The sequence below is a fragment of the Myiozetetes cayanensis genome, unplaced genomic scaffold (assembly GCF_022539395.1).
Source record: "Myiozetetes cayanensis isolate MyiCay16 unplaced genomic scaffold, myiCay2020 scf24, whole genome shotgun sequence".
Classification (NCBI taxonomy): Eukaryota; Metazoa; Chordata; class Aves; order Passeriformes; family Tyrannidae; genus Myiozetetes; species Myiozetetes cayanensis.
The window spans coordinates 4,981,171-4,995,688 of NW_026087456.1; the positions used below are offsets into that span (position 1 = coordinate 4,981,171).

At 39.9% G+C, this 14,518-nt stretch overlaps 1 long non-coding RNA gene across 2 annotated transcripts in view; it reads left to right on the plus strand.

The window, feature by feature from the left end:
• LOC126642785 (uncharacterized) overlaps positions 1-14,518 on the plus strand; it is a 30,885-nt gene that overhangs the window by 11,692 nt on the left and 4,675 nt on the right. Inside the window, exons 6-7 of one of the 2 annotated variants that reach the window (XR_007629551.1) lie at positions 2,207-2,381; positions 7,027-7,141. This is a non-coding gene — a long non-coding RNA (uncharacterized LOC126642785). Of the gene's footprint in view, positions 1-2,206; positions 2,382-7,026; positions 7,142-14,518 lie in introns of those variants that run through there. The other variant, XR_007629552.1, reaches the window with a different exon arrangement.

A 14,518-nucleotide genomic window follows, 5' to 3' on the forward strand; every position in this document is an offset into this window, starting at 1 on the left:
TAGAGTTAGTGTTTGACTAAGTGCACAAAATTGGAATTAAAATTGCCTGTGAGTAGAAAAGAAACTTACGACATTTACTTGACTGCCAGCTAATTCATATGCAATGTTTACTTTTTCCAAATTTCTTGTTTTCTTTAAGTTTCCATTTATTGCTTCATTAACATGATCCACTTCCAGTGAAATAATTTAGGTCGAGAATGCCCAAACAAAGGGTTTTCAGGTATTGACAGGGTTTTAGTTTTTAACACAGTTCATATTTTTTAGCAAATCACATGAGAAAAAAAGCATGGCTCCTTTCTCCCAGGAAATGTCACACAAGTAACATAAGTGAGGCTCTAAAAGGAGCTGTGCTGTGTAAAAGAATATTTCCATCAGCCTTCACGGAGACCTCAGGCCTCAGAATCAAGGAGGCAAAGTCTATGAGTCAAGGAGAGCTGAAGGAAATGTTCATGTTGAAAAGGCTGTTCTAAGAAAAGTGTGCCTCCATCTCAGTGGGGTGGGGCCTGGGAACTGATAAGACCAGCAAGGAAAAAACAACCTCCAGAGTCTGGGGAGGAAAAGGGAAAGGAAGGGCAGGATTGGTGACTTTCACCTTTGGAAAACAGTGTGTTGAGATTGCATTGGACCAGGAAAGGAGAAAAGCAAAAATCCCTTTTCCTAGGCTTATCTGTGGGGTCAGTCAGGGATAGTGTCTCTCTTCCCGTGCTGGATAGAGGCCACTGGTACACCCTGTGCCTGGCACATAAAGCTGCTCCCAGAGCCCTGCAGCAGCATCCCTGGCTGACCTGTCCTTCCTGACACTATGTGTATAGATTCTATCCCAGCAGGGCACTATGAGGCTTTTTTCGTTAGGTGAGGATGTTCCAAAAGTTTTTCCATACAGTATACTCTTCCTGGTTTTGGATGACTGAGAATTAAGAGCATGGTTTCAAAGTCTGAATGCAGATTTGGAGTGAAGAATGTTATCAAACATAAGGGGCATTTACTGCAGTAGGTGAGTTTTGGCTAAAGGGCATGAGACATACCATTTAGATACACAACTCTTTAAAGTTTTGAGATCTACAGTGGAAAAGAAAATTAACTGAAAGAGTGAACGTTTGAGATATCTTTAAGCCAGTGTGTTGACCTGAAGCACTTGAGCAGTATTATATATATTATTTTAAACTGCTTAATTTCAAAATGCAGGAGCATAAAGCAACATGCCTATAATAAAAGAACCATGGCTGTATATATAAGTTAAGACAATAGAAAAGGGACTACTTCTTTGTATGTTGATAAAAACAAGTAGAACCTCATTCTGGCCAAACTCAGGTATGTTTTAATGAAAATCTTTTTGTAATTTCTCTCTCTCTTTTCCCTCCTCCTACAAAGAGCTTTGATCCCTACTCCGAATTTTACCCTCCTTCATTAACATGGCAGTGTGATCATTGTTCAATCTGACAGGGAACAGAGCCAAATCTGATCTAAAAATTTGATAAAAGTCTTGTAAAATATGTGATTTATCAACAGCTGCAGTGATTCTACAACAAACATGTTAGTGTATAGAGGACTGGGACACAAGTTTGTTTAAACAAACCCAATAAAGTTATCGTGGGAAACTGAAGGAAGTGGGTCACCATTTTCCTGATAATATTTACAACAGTCCATAGATAAGAGGACTGGAAAGAAGGCCCCTCTTTCTTCCATAGTTTATCACATGGCTAATACAGAAGGATGAATTGTTGTAGGATAAACTCTGATGTGATAACACCAGCTTTGTCACTCAGACTGTGTGTGCAAAAACATACATAATAGTGTGGAATTGGGGGCAAATACGTGATTTTTAGGATTCTGAAGCAAAGAAGTGGGAAGAATGATAAATTTATGTAACAAGTATTCTGAAGGCAGGAGGGGACCTGGGAACAAAGAGCTCTGTGCTCTAAGACCTGAGAAGTATTTGAAATAGTTCCTCTGGCTCAAACATGCAGAAGCATCAGGCAGTTGATTTCAAGGTGTGAAAAAAAGACTGCCCTGATGGCTCTGGACTTTGAAATGCTGTTCTTTACTCTGGTAAAATAGTAGCGTAGAAACCTTCTGCAGAAAAATGTTAACTTTAAGGAGAACTAGTTCTAGTACCAAATGTTAACTTTAAAGAGACTAGTTGTGCTGCCAGTAGCAAAAAGACTTACATTAACTCTGTTGATTTTCTCCTTCTTTTCACATACAGAGCTGTATTCAGAAGACTCAGGCCACATGCAGGAGTGAGCAGCAAGTACATCCCATCCACAGAGTATTTGGGAAGTCTAGGAACAATTTTAATGAAATCACAATAGCATCTAAGCTCATAAATACACTCCTGGCAACAAATCCTTACTTCCTAAATGGAAATGAGCTAATGGATGGTAAGTGGATGACTCCAGTTCCTTCTGGCTTCTAATCCTTTCCATGTTTCCATGGAAAGATGACATAAACTGTGCACATACCTTATTTTTGATTAGGTAAGTAAACAGGCACAGTTACTGATCAGCTTCGGTGGGTATCTCTTACAAAGACAATCTCAGAAGCTTCTAAGTTAATGATAGCAAAGGTTAATTAAGGATAGAAAGGCCTTGCTTCAACTTAATCTACCTATTATTCTGTGTTTCAGGAATGCTAATTCAGTCAGCTGGAGATAGAGAGATGGTACAATGAGCAATGCCGCATGGTGAAGGTGGAGGGTTTTGAACTGCAAATACAATTTTCTTTGGCTCCTCCAAATGGTGGTTCCAATAGCATATCCAGCTGGAGCATGCTGAGCAGCCCTTCTGGTGATTCTTCCCTTCCCACTCACGAAATGCCCCAGATTAAATAAGTTGGCAGCAATATCCTTCTTTCACTGAGTTTGGAGGGGTTTTATGGGCCCTTGGTCTTTACCAGTGGAAGTATACCAGAAACCAATTCAGCCAGCCCCATTACCCTCCTACCTCCAAAACCTCAGGCATTCCAGCCCCATGGAAAGCTGGGTAGTCACCTTTAAGGAGACAGAGACTCCACCTGAGCTGCATACCCCTTATATTTCTTTGAAAACTAGAACTGACGTTAGCAGTGTAGGGCCCCTCTTTAGATTTTTCAGCTGATCCCTCCAATTTGTGCAAATTCCAGACCTACAGAGACCAGTGGTAGCCTTTCCATGGGGAAGGACACTGATTCAGTTGCAAGGAACACATAGTGAAAAAGTTTGACGTGAAGCTTGCTTAGATTGACTCTTTGTTAACCCCTGTCTGCTGTATGTTTCCATGAGTCTCCACGTGGTTTTGATTTCAGGTTTTCAAAATATATTTTTTCTTCCTTCCCTGGCCTCCTTTGCAGGTCTTTGTTATGTAAAACAGAAAATATTTCCTGAGTTTATATCTTGTCAGTAGCTTGAAGTAGGGAAAGATCTTTTCAAAAAGCCCAGTGCATGTAGGAAGAGGAACTCATTTCTGATTGTTTTCGATGACAGGGTAGCTCTTCACTCGGCTTGTGGCCGAGAAAGTCTCACACTTTTGTCAGTGTTAATTGTTTTTCTTCATTGCTCTATTTCCTTATTTAAATCTTTAACCTGTGTTGGAGTTGCATCTCGTTAGCAGTGGCCGTACGTAACCCATGACAAAAACTTTGTGCAGACGTGGTTAGCGGTGTCAGACACCTCAGGGATGAGGAAGACCCACCTCCAAGCCTTCTTCTGGCCACTGGAAACCTCCTGACCACAGAGCCGAGTGCCCGCCCAGTCTAGAAGAAAATTTTCCTGACAGAGGAAAACTGTGTCATAAAAGAGACTTTATTTCTCTCGGCCGTCTCAGCTTTTGCGTGGAGCAGGGAATGTAGTGGGAAACCAGAAATCACCTTGGGCTGCTCCATACGAGCTATTCTTGGCTGTCAGAGATCTCCCTGTGGCTGCCCTTGGTCAGGCTGTGGCATAAAGTACTTCTTGAGTCATCCAGGGTTTGAGAAGCTAAGAAGTTTGTGTAAAGCCCACCATTTCCCCTCTGTTCCACATCGGAGTGGACCAGAAGTAATGGTGCCAGGTCGGTTTTTGGTGTCTGTTGGATCTCCAAGAGACACCTAAGTCAGAGATCCAGAATTTTCTGCTTTAGTGCTCGTGCATGACAATACATTTGGGGTCATTTTGTGGCTCCGTTTCGGTGTTGAAGAAAGCCTGAAGGAGTCTGTGGTGACCTGAAAGCTGCCCATGGCTGTGCTGCAGGGAGGAGAGGGGAAGCTAAGGTTTGGAAGAGAAAAAAAAAATAAAAAATGATGAAAGCAAACATGAGCCAAGACATAAAGTCTCATTTTGCTCCCATGTGCTAGTGCTTGAGCAGACTATTGTTCTGGACTAAGAGATTGGTTCTTAATTATGTCGAGCAGTGAATGGTTTGAATTACAGCCACATAGTTTGGTGAGCACAGAGCTGTTAAGAATTTTGGCTGGAGAGCAGCTGCAGGGCTGCTCTGAGCTCTCAGAAGGTGGCTGTAGCTGGAGGTGTTCTCCAGAGTTAGGAGGCATGCACGCTGCCACCTGAAGTCCCAGGCTTGAATGCTTTATCTAAATCTGCCCTTGTCTTTATTCTGCTATTTCAATCTAAAATAAAACATCTTGTATTTATTGTATCATCACATTTAGACACTACCATTTTGGAATCTCCTGTGGACATCATCAGATCCAGATGTTTCCAGATGTCATCATCCATACACTAAAATGATTACAAATGGAGATATATTTCTGTAAGCTGTTGTTACTCGGTGAAGATTGCCAGTTTCCACTGGCTTGGAGGAGACTTTTCTTTTTAACAGGGTAGGGATGGCCCCAAGTTCAATATTGCAGATTTTTAAATTACTCATATTGTTGTGTGAAGCACAAGTGGTTGCAGACTCTGTTCACTCATAAATTGGGACTGATTTCCTGCGAGGTTACTAATTTTACCATGTGTAGGATGATTTTAATATTGGGATTACACAATCTGATTACCTGTCTTTATCCGTAAAGAGTGTGATGTGAGTTCATTATGCTCTCTGATCAAGGTATTAAAAATACAATTCCTTTCCAAGGAAGAACTGTTTTTCCTTCAACACACTCTGTTTGCCTAAATTGTCTGACAACTGCTCTGGTATTTATATGTACTGTACACAGCTCTGTCTGGCTTCTGAATGAATACTACTGCCCTCTACTGCAGTGAATGTACTCTCCAGTCTAAATGTGCACAAAATATGGGGAAATGATTTCTATGGATGCCCAGACACAAGTAGAGATGCACCCAGCAGCTCAGAAGAGCCAAGGGTTTATGCTGACCTCTTGGATATTGCTGGGAGTGTCAGGGAAAGACTGAAGTTTCTGCAGCAGGGAAAAGAGAATATGTACCATGACGTGCTGTTATTGTGCCCTAATTAGTAAAGTCAGGCTTCATTTAAGATTTTTCCCATCTGTTTACTGACTTGGACATAGTAATAGCAAGTCAGAGATCCTAAATTCATGTCTTTGGCCATCAGAATGATATCACAGTGCTAAAATGTTAGGTACTTTGCTGGGCATGGCAATTCTGTGTTAGGTACTGTAGCTTTCGAACATAATAAACAAAGTTAGTTATGCACTCTGAGTATTTTCACTTGGATGAATACATCTTGCTCTTTATCTAAAAAAAAAAGAAGTAATTTTATTTCAGGAAACTGAATGGGAAATGGTAACGTATTTAGTAGATTTTATTTTTAAATTTTAAGAAGTGGTGCTTCAATTTTCTTGTGTGAAATGGAAGTTTAATTTAGTAGCCTAGCTAATGTTAAGAATTTCAGTACCTCGACATTTGAAATCTTTTTAATGGTTGAAAATTGAAAGTCAAAATAGATCCTGATAAAGTTAGTACGTACTTTTTTTTTTTAATTAGCACATGTTATATACTATCTCCAGTATATTTTCTTGTGGATCTGGTGATGAAGCTATGGTAAACCTGTGCTACTTCAATAACTGGAAAACTTTGCAATATAAGGAGCTGCCAGATTTCGAAGGCAACTGATCCTACTAAATTGGAAGAAATTGGAAATGGGGGGTAATTGTTATCACAATTACATGTGCTATAAAGATAGTGTTGTCATGAATACTTACTGCTAAGACATGCTCAATAAACTCTAGGCCCAGGGGACTCATGAAACTACTCTTTGTGAGAGGTCTTCATATTGTTAGTGGGCAAGGTATTAAAGCTCTTGGGGAGGAAGGGTTGTTGTTACTGAGAAAAATATTTCTTTCAGCATCACATGGATGTGATATGGTGCTGTGAGAAAAGAGTTTCTGTCAATATATTACTGAAGTAATACTATGAATATACTGAAAACCTATTCAAGGATAATTGAAATTAGGAGGATAAGAAATACCTCTTGCTGAATTAGAGCTGAAGTAAGAAAAATAGAGGTCTCGTGTCTCTAGTAGAATTGATTAAGTCATCTTTTGGGGAATATTCATCATGTGACAAAATCAAATTACCTGTCATGTCTTTGCTGGAGTCTTGATTTCTCTCAGTTGGTCTTGGGCAGCAATGGAGAAAAAGAAAAAAAAAAATTAGCTGAATCTCTTTGTAAACTCTCAAGCTTAAAGACTCAAATTAAAGCCTGACTTGGGTTTTCTGTTAATCCAGCACATGATTTATTTACTATAAACAATACTGAAGCATGGGAAATGGTTTCCAGAGAACTGAATATGAATTTTCTGGACAACTTGAAAAATGTTTTTTTAATGAAAGACCTGTAGATTGAAATTGTTAAAAGATATTTTGTTTCCAATTTAGGTATCTGGCCTGACAGGATCACTTGGCCTTCTCAATCCAGTCCCAAAACATGAACCACTGAGCTTATGTACATTAATCAAGACTTATGTGTTTAGTGGCTCATAAGGCTTTAAGAGGAACATTTCTTTGCTTTTTAGACACTTAAGCACAAAAACCAGGATGGTTTCTTCTCACTGGTCAAGGGCTTCCCATGTTCAGGTAATTGTGATGGTGAATTGGGTATAGCAAAGCTTAACAGCATCATTTTGTCTATGCAGGTCAGGAAAGCTGTAGAATTTTGCAGGTCATTAAGGAAAAGAAAGCTCAAATACCTTTGATCCCCCTATTTTCTTTGAAAATGTCATCTGAACAAAGAACATAAAGGATGCTCTGAAAAAGGCAAGTATAACTTTCTTTTATAAGTGTGCACCCAAGTTTTAACTGGAGAAGTTTACCCAGAAGACTCAATCAAAGTGGACATGGACATTTTGAAAATGATCTTCTCAGTAGCAACTAGATTAAGAATGAGACATTGTTTCCTGTGACACTGAGAGTTGTAGTGAAAGCCTTATTCTGTAAAATACTAGGATTGTACTCAAGGAGATGGCATGGTTGACTTTGCTTTTAACAATGAAACATTCATTCTTAATCTTAATTTCTTGCACATAAAAGCATCAATAGGGACATTACTAGGGCATGATCTGTTCAGTGAGATTCTGTTCCTGCAATTTCTCATCCTGCATTGCTTCATTTCTTCATGGAAGTTTGTTGCCTACTTTTAAGGGAGAGGTTAGGAATGTAGATATAAGGTGACTTTGATGCTTGAAGCTTTCTGCTTTCTCTGTAACTACTCCCTTAGAATGTTGAAAAGATTGCAGCTTAGTGTTGTCTACTGAATGTGTGAGACTGAGCTGGGAACAAAGCACCAAAATTTGTTGGTGATGTGCTTAGGTATATGGTACAGTAAATGTAATATGGAACAGAACAATTTGTGTTCTGCGTTCAGGACCTCAGGTGGTCCTTTTGGACTACTCTAGGAAAAATGTGTGAAGTCTGCACTGGTAGATGAATGTAGCTCTAAATAAGTACCCAAACATAAATTAGGTGGAAGATCTTGAGCTGTTCTGACAGTGGTATGGAGCAGAAAAAGCACAGAAGGCCCACCATTTTGGACTTCCTTAAGGCATATTGATGCTCACTAAGGATCCGTTCTGACTTCAGCTCCTTCTGTGATGCCAACTGTTGCACAAATGCTAGAACCCCACCTAAGCACAGGGCATAAAAGTGATAGATTCAGTTTTGAACTAAGGCTGTAGGGGGATTTCAGCCGAATATTTTAGATGAAGTCAAGTATTTGTACAGGAAGCTGGCCATTTACCTTCCTGTGTTTGTCCCTCGTTACTGCCTGGTTGTACGCAGCAGACATCGAGTTGGCAAACTGTAGTTTTTCAGAAATTTTGAGTGAACTTACTTTGGCACTAAAATACCATATTGCTTCATTTTGCACGCTTGAGTTGTACAATTCCTGGCGGTGAAAGTTGCGCTTTGGGGTTTTTTTTTTTGTATTCATTCTACTTAAGAAACTGAAATCATAAGTGGTTTTGTCTCTCCTGGAAAACTATAAGCCAAGTGCCTGAATTCCCCCTTCTCATACACCACCAGAAGGTCTCCACTGAATTCCAGTTAATAGGATTCTATTGATGTAAAAGTGGTGTGAGAATGGATTGAATCTCAAATATATTTGCAATATTTATAAGAATACAATAATAATTTCACTGAGATTCATCAGGCTTGGGTCTAATGAACTAAAATAATTATGTGTGTGTTTGGCAACATTTGTCTCCTGGTTAATATTTTTATGTTCAGATGTTAGATTGCTTACAGATGTTTTCTTTTTGCTTATTTAGCACATTTCAATTTTTAAGTGATTATGTGTAATTTTGCAAACATTTAGTAAACATTACAATGCTGGGATTTAAGTGGTGCAAAACTTAACTGGCTCACTTAAGTTAAAATCTTACTGCACTGTAAAGTCTATTCTTTCTTGTTGTTTTTAATTAGCATAATGTTCTTCAATTTAATGTAATTATGTATTTTCTTGCAGATAAATGACACAGAAAAAGCACCGCTAAATTCTTTCCTTGCACTACAGTTTACAAGATTATTCCTAATACCATAGGGTAAATATTTTAGCTTTGTTTTCAGAAAAATGAAATAATAATTAGTAAATCTTATACAAATATTTGGATTTGTCCATTGCAATACTTTACAAAGTTTTACTAATGTCAGTGTATAAATGTGGGTTGTTAATTTATTAAGAACTGTGGCAGCCTGGTTGTTTAGAGGGTGCTTTCTGTTGAGAAAACTTATATTCTGTATAATTGAGTGATTAAACTAGCACTAAAATCACATCTTTCTTTATCAGGCTTTCAGGTTGAGAGCGTTTGGGATTCATTCCCAACTCCACCATGTTTTTTCACTTAAACATTAAAATGTCAGATAGAAAGAAAATAATTCACAGCTGTCTTGGGGCTTGATTCACCCGCCTCTGACATCAATTTTATGCCAGTGTAACTCCACTGGAAACCTTGCTATTACTCTGGTGCTATACTGGTTTAATAGAGTTGCAAATCAGGCCTTAGGGGGGTTTCTTGGTTACTTCTAATTTTCTGATTAAAGCAGAGTTATTGAAACTCATAAAATCCGTGGAACATTGTTGCTCCACCGTGGGCTATCTGCATCAGAAACCTTACTTCATTCTGGGGCTTAAGCAAATTCCCAGCTGGCCTCAGCTCTGTGAAGGTACATTCAGTCAAACGTTTCAGCAGGATTTTTATTTTTTAATTTGCACATTATTTTAACCACGTTCCAGAGCCTTGCAACCGCAGAGGTTCCGAATATTCCATAGATTTCAGATTCTTAGGCAGATGTGAGGCACCATCTCCAAATCCACACGTCCTTACCTTACTGTTCCTGTCCATGCAGCCAACAAAGCAGTGGATTGCTACCCAAAATATTTTCAGGATTGACTCTTTGGGAAGGAGAATTCATTATTCACTGTCTGTGGTCTTTCTCTGTGCTACCATCTCAGGGGACTATTGGCATTTATTGGGCCAAACTGATACAGATGGAAGACAAGATACAGGATTTTTTTTTTTTTTTTTTTTAATATGGCACCACTACTGCTACTCAGATTCTGCCTCAAAATAAAATAAAGCTAAAATAAAAAATTAACTTATAGTAAAAAAAAAATACAGTATGAAATTAAAATTAGGTTTTAAAAAAAATTAAAATAAAATTAAAACCCCTCCAGACACCCCTAAGCAGAACTTCCTCCGTTAATGCATGATCTTCAAGGGTATAGGTTAGTCAGCCATGTGGCACGAGCAATGTCAGCCAGCTGAGATTCCCTCCCCAGCATGGGGCTGTGGGAGGGGGCCTTGCTCTTCCCAAGCCTGGCTGGGAGCACGTAGGACACTTGCTTTATCTTGGGAAATCGCTGTACCATGAATACTGCCAGTACTATGCAGTTAAAGATCTTAAACCAGAAACTCCTTAATAAGTTACACTGTTCAAAAATCATGTGACTGGTATAGAATTTGGAGGGGGAAGGAATTTGCTTGCCTCTTTGCTGTGCTATTCTAGTCCTTGTTTATTTTTTTATTTTTTTTTCCTCTGTGATCCCAAGAGTTACAAGTGAATTATTTATAAATTAATGAGAACTGAGTTTTCCATGTCAGATAGGATTCTGAGAGTCGGACCGTAACACCAACACCATAATACTGGGGGGCTCTAGGTTGTGTCAGAGGAATCAGCAACTTCTTTGACATGTTCATCTGTATTGTTTTAGGTTTTCTCCTCTCACACCAAGAGCTTTCTTTGAGATTATTGTATCACTCCTCTCTGAGAGGAAGACTTCATGATGGGCAGATTCTTGCACTCTCTAGCTAGAGAGTTTTCAACTATTGTTGAACCTATTAGGGCTGAGCTTTCCAGTGCAGCATCCAAACCTCTGCTACAGCAAGGAGACAAAGGAATGGATGTAAACAGAAGTGGAGAAGCAATGAGGGGAACGATTGCACAGTCTCATTCCACGTGTCAAAGAAGGCCCGGTCAGGTCTGGTCTGACTCGCTGCTATGGTTTGTAGTCATGTGCATGACATTTGGCAGAGGGCTCAGTTCTGTAGGCAAGCAGTCTGAGAGATGTTAATGGCCTCAAGTTCTGTAGATAAGTGGAGGGATAGGAACTAAGGAAACTGCATGAGGATGTATGAGAGGTGGCTGGGTTGGATATTAGGAGAGTTTCTTCACTCAGAGAGCGGGTGAAAGCGCACTGGAACAGTCTCCCCAGGGAAGTGGTCAGAGCCCCAAGCCTGACAGAGTTCAAGAGGTGTTTGGACAGTGCTTTCAGGCACATGGTGTGTTCTTGGGGTGTCCTGTGTCGGGCCAGGAGTTGGACTCGAAGGGACCCACAAGGTCCCTTCCAACTCAGGATATTCTACGAGACCAGAAATTGTGCCGGCTCCTTTGCCTGCAGGGGTGTAGAGGTTGTCTGCTTCACAAGTCAGCCCAAAGTAACCCTTGAGTGGCATTTTTAGGAACAATATCATGCATGACTAAAATGGGTTTTCCTTTGATTCTGCTTTATTCAAAACATATAATCCAAACGATAATCAGAGAGGTCTTTTGTTTCCTAAGAGGTTAAAATTTAGAAGTGTAGAGACCGAGGAAATACAGAAAAAAAACCCTCAAACAAAACATTTGGAGAGGGGGAGAAAAGAAGAAAGAAAAAGACTTATTTAATTTCAGTGTAGCTCTTGGTATGCTTAAAGCCTTGAATGAAGATTTATGTTGTTCCTACTTGATCCAAACGGGTTACCTCTCTTTAATAACAAAGCTTTCTTTGAGAATGTTTAATGCTTATTGCTGCTGCCAGATACAACCTCCTACTTTTTCAAGGTTTTGAAATATACTGGGCAATTCCTAAGCTTTCTTTGGCATGTGAAGATAATTCATGTGTTGGACTACAAAGCAACTGCTCGCCCAAAAGTGCAGGAGGCCCGGATGCTGTAGATTAGGAATAAACAAAAGGAACTGGAAAATTCTGTAGAAGTAACATTTTAATTACTTTGCTTCCACATTATATGATGGAAAATATCTTGTGAAAAGCGAATGGTGTGCAGAGGATTCTCTGCCCTTGGCTATAAAAAGGTTCATTTCCTCGTCTCCTTACATGTGTATGCAACAGATAATATAGAAAATGCTAATCCCTGATGAGAGGGAAAGAAAAAGAGTGAGACTTAAGTTATAAATCTGGATAATATACTCAAAAGAGCACTGGCACAGCGATGGCAGCAAATGCACAGGAGAGTGCTCAAGCTGCACTGCGTCACGCAGAAGTGTCTTCAGAAAATAACACACTCCGTGGGTTTGTTCCAAATCTCAGCATTCTTCCTGGAGTGTCAGGGGCTGCAGTGCCCCAGAAATACCCTTTAAAAGCCCCAGGCATAATTGCTGGCCCTTGAAACTTCATGCCAATGCTGATGTGAATGGAGGAGATTCCAGCAAAATGCCTGTTTCCATGGAGTATGCTGAAGAACAATGGAGCAGAAGACAAAACTTGGATGAAGCTACCCCCAGGAAAGCTTTGGTTTTGTTTGAAAACTGAGACAAAATGTACATAAATGAATAAACTGGAACGGCTGTAAATAGCCTATGAAAACATGCTACAATAAAATTGTTTAGAATTCTTCTTCATTATCCCACTTCATATTCGAGGGGATGACTGGGAAAGAAGATCCTCTATTTTTTTAAGAAATCCATAGGCATTACGGCAAATGAGCATGTTTTCCAGTTCAAATATTTTGAGTATTTTTTAATGTTTGCACAGGCTCAGGATTTCTGAGCCCATGTAATAATCTGCAAAAAGATCCCACCATTTCTTTGCTGAGGCTCACCACATGGCACTCAGTTGAAAACACTTTGCTGTGGCATGTTTAATAGGTTGCAGAGTAGGCAGTATGTGGTTCCTTAGAGCAACTGGGATGAGAGAAGATAAAATATGTCCTGCTTTCCCAAAGCAGATTGTATGGCTCTGTGGCTACCTGAAAGGAAAGGCCACTTCCAGTTTACCCACACAGACGTAATCCGTGTGTATTCCGAGATTTATGAGTGGCTGCATTACAGTGCAATTAGTCTGGATTACCAAGATGTGGGATAAGAAGGGGGAAAAAGGTTTGCTTCTCATTATTTTTTCCTCTGAGCATCCATCTGCTTTATTCAGAGTTTCCTATACCTGATTCTTCAGTGTCTGTGACCACCAACAGAGTTTTCCCCAGCCCTAGCAGTCTGGTTTAAATGTGTGTGCTGTACGTTCTCGTTGTCCAGAGGGGTCTGGTAAAGGCATTTATCTGTTGAATGACGTGCAGACTGCCAGATTCAACAGATGACAGCTTAAGCACAGCACTAGTGACCACCAATGGTGTGGGTTTTATTTTGGGATCCTGCTTTTTCTAAAAAGAAAAAGAAAAAAGAAAAATTTTGTTGTTATTGACTGGTTTTTTTACTCCTTTTGCAAGCTGTTTCTTGTGATTTGGGGAATACTTCTGCTCTGTCCCAAATTAAGGACTGTTCTTGATTTCACGTGCCCTAATTTCGTGCTGCTCCTCCTCTAGCCTTCAGCAGTTGCTTGTGGTTTGTGCTCATATGAAATCAAAAGCAGGAGTTTGGGAACAGATGTGACCAAACAGGCACAAACACAAATATATGATGTCATGTCTCTCCCTCCCTCTTTCTCACCTGTTGGCCAGTTGCTAACCTCTAAATTTAAGACATGAGGCAGTTTAGAAAACACTTCTCTTTGGGTTTTTGGCCTTTTTTACAGGTGGAGGTTTGTGGAAAGGGAAGGCCGATGCAACACAGGGACCTAAAAGAGGCAGAATGCAGTTCAAGGTAATCTCTTTAAGGGTGTCACACTGGTCACACAGGAGGGGTTTAGAGACCCAGGAAATTAAGAAGTCAGATGGATGCCAATGGGTATAGTGGTATAGTGCAAATGCATCCTTACACAGCTCTACATATCTCCACAACGGTCCTTTAACGGGGTTTTTCTGAGGAAACAACATATGCAAAGATAATACCTTCCCTGCTGATACTGGCAGATATCCACCTTTCTGAAGGACTCAGATTCATTCACTTGCACAACAGGGGGGAAAGGATTATTTTAGCATACTTATTTTCTTTCCTAGTTCACATCATTCACTGAGTATGTACAAATAGGAGGGATGCCAAGTTGTTTACAAGTAGATCAGAGATGATTTGAGCCAAAACTATCAGTTCAAGTGCCCTCAAACTGTAGGGATTTTCTGATGTGGCTACGACTCCAAAAGCTGTGACTCAGCTCCATCTCTGTGCTGGAGTGAATGTCAAAATGAATATTAAAAACAAAAGCCCCTTTCTGAGTTGTACTGTGAGCTCCCACTGAGTGCCAGACATGAGAAATCACCCTGATTCTGTCAGCATAAAACTTTCAAGACACAGGTAATGTACATCATAAATTTGAGCTAAGAATTTCTCTTTTAAGTGTTTTTCCTTTGAAAGTCTTGCTAAACCCCTATCTCCTTCCCCTTCAAGACCACCCACAGATACCACCCACAGGCCCCATGGTCTTTGGAGGTCATCTGTCATTCTCACTATCTTAATTCTAAGAGCATAGGTGCTAAGCCAGAAAAATCTCTTTAAACAGGTGCTTAATGTCAAATATACAATTCA